This window comes from Harpegnathos saltator, unplaced genomic scaffold (assembly GCF_003227715.2).
Source record: "Harpegnathos saltator strain DR-91 unplaced genomic scaffold, Hsal_v8.6 scaffold185, whole genome shotgun sequence".
Classification (NCBI taxonomy): domain Eukaryota; kingdom Metazoa; phylum Arthropoda; class Insecta; order Hymenoptera; family Formicidae; genus Harpegnathos; species Harpegnathos saltator.
This window is the reverse complement of record NW_020229967.1, coordinates 203,390-205,000: the sequence shown is the minus strand read 5'-3', so window position 1 is coordinate 205,000 and position 1,611 is coordinate 203,390. Positions and strand designations below refer to the sequence as shown.

The 1,611-nt window shown below is 61.5% G+C and overlaps 1 protein-coding gene across 1 annotated transcript in view; it reads right to left on the bottom strand.

The window, feature by feature from the left end:
- LOC105190053 (uncharacterized) overlaps positions 1–470 on the bottom strand; it is a 19,827-nt gene extending 19,357 nt beyond the window's left edge. Inside the window, exon 1 of the mRNA XM_025297748.1 lies at positions 163–470. The gene's annotated coding sequence lies outside the window, so the exon portion shown is untranslated. The remainder of the gene's footprint in view (positions 1–162) is intronic.
- Between the last annotated feature and the right edge of the window lie 1,141 nt (positions 471–1,611).

Here is a 1,611-nt window from a genome sequence, read left to right as displayed (position 1 = left end):
TCACCGTCTTCGTCGTCACGTGTTGCACACGCATCGGGATCTGGCGAATTCGCGCTGAAGTACGGCGGCACCTGCCCCTCGGCGAAGGGGATGATGACTGTCTTACCGCTCGGTGGTTCTCGCGCGCGCGCGCGCGTGCGAATCGAACGTGTCGAGACTCACCTGCAGTATGTATCCTCGCGTGTAATCCTCGTGGGTCCAACCGAAGGCAGCTAAGAGACGTGTCACTTGCGCGGGGGGCAACTGGTTGAACAACTGATCGAGCAAGATCTTAAGGCGTATCGGCAGTGCGCGCGAGCCGTAGAGTACGAGGGATGCGACGTCAAACGCGGCCGTCGGCTCGACAGTCTCTGAAGCCGGTGGCCTCTCCTCCTTCTCCGCGACTTCGCCACCACCAACGGCAAAACCACCACCACCACCGCCTCCGTTACGTTCCCCACCAGCGTTGCCGTCGCCACCACTACCACTGTCACTGCCACTACCACCACCACCACCACCACCACCACTACTACCGCCACCGCCGTCGCCGCTGCCGCCACCTCCACTGACACCCCCTCCTCCTTCACTCTCGGCCACGGGTATCGTCGTCGTCGCCGTCGCCGTCGCTGTCGCTGTCGTCGTCGTCGTCGTCGTCGCCGCCGCCGCCGCCGCCGTCGCCGCCGCCACCGCCACCGTCGTCGTTGTCGTGGCCGACGTCGCCGGGTGCTTTACCCTCCCTACGACGCTTTTGTCCTCCCTACCAGCGGCTCGAGGGCTGGAGACGACATCCCCACCAACGGAGCCACTACCACCGAGACGCTGCTGTTGAGCTTGCTGCTGCTGCTGCTGTTGCTGCTGCTGCTGCTGCTGCTGTTGCTGCTGCTGCTGTTGCTGCTGCTGTTGCTGCTGCTGCTGCTGCTGCTGCTGCTGCTGCTGCTGCTGCTGCTGCTGCTGCTGCTGCTGGTGGATACTTGACAGTCGTGCCAGCGCTGGAACACAGGTAAGTGCAAAAGAGAGAGGTCAGATAGAGTTTTCTTGCCGGTAGTGCACGCGCGCGCGCGTGCGTATGCGTTAGTGGTGAACGTGGACAAACGTCCTGTGTGTCCCCCTTTTCTCTCCCACCAGTGTCTCCATCCCACCCTCTGTCGTGCCCCACCAGTGTCCCACAAGCTCCGGGTACTCCCACCCCCGCACACACTCGTCTTTCTCCGTTCGCTTCTCTCGTGTCTCTCTTTCTCGCGCTGGACTATCGTTCGCTTTCTCTCTTTCTCCTTCTCTCGTTCTCGCTCGCACCGTCGCTCGGTCGTCCCTTCGAGCATACTCGCGTGGCTCCCCTCTCGCCTCTGCCATTCCTTGTCTCTCTCTCTCTCTCTCTCTTTCTCTCTCTCTCTCTCTCTCTCTCTCTCTCTCTGTCTCTCTTTCTCCCTCTTTCCCTCTCTCTCTCTCTCTCTCTCTCTCTCTCTCTCACCCGGTCTCTGTCTCCGGTATCGTCGAGGCAACCTAGGGTCGCCGTGGCACCGAAGGTACTTACTTATCCCCACCTGTTCCCGCGACCGGACCTACCGTCCCCACTCCCGGTCGACCCTACTACTAGCACCTCCGGCGTCATTCCTACTACTACTAGTATAGTCG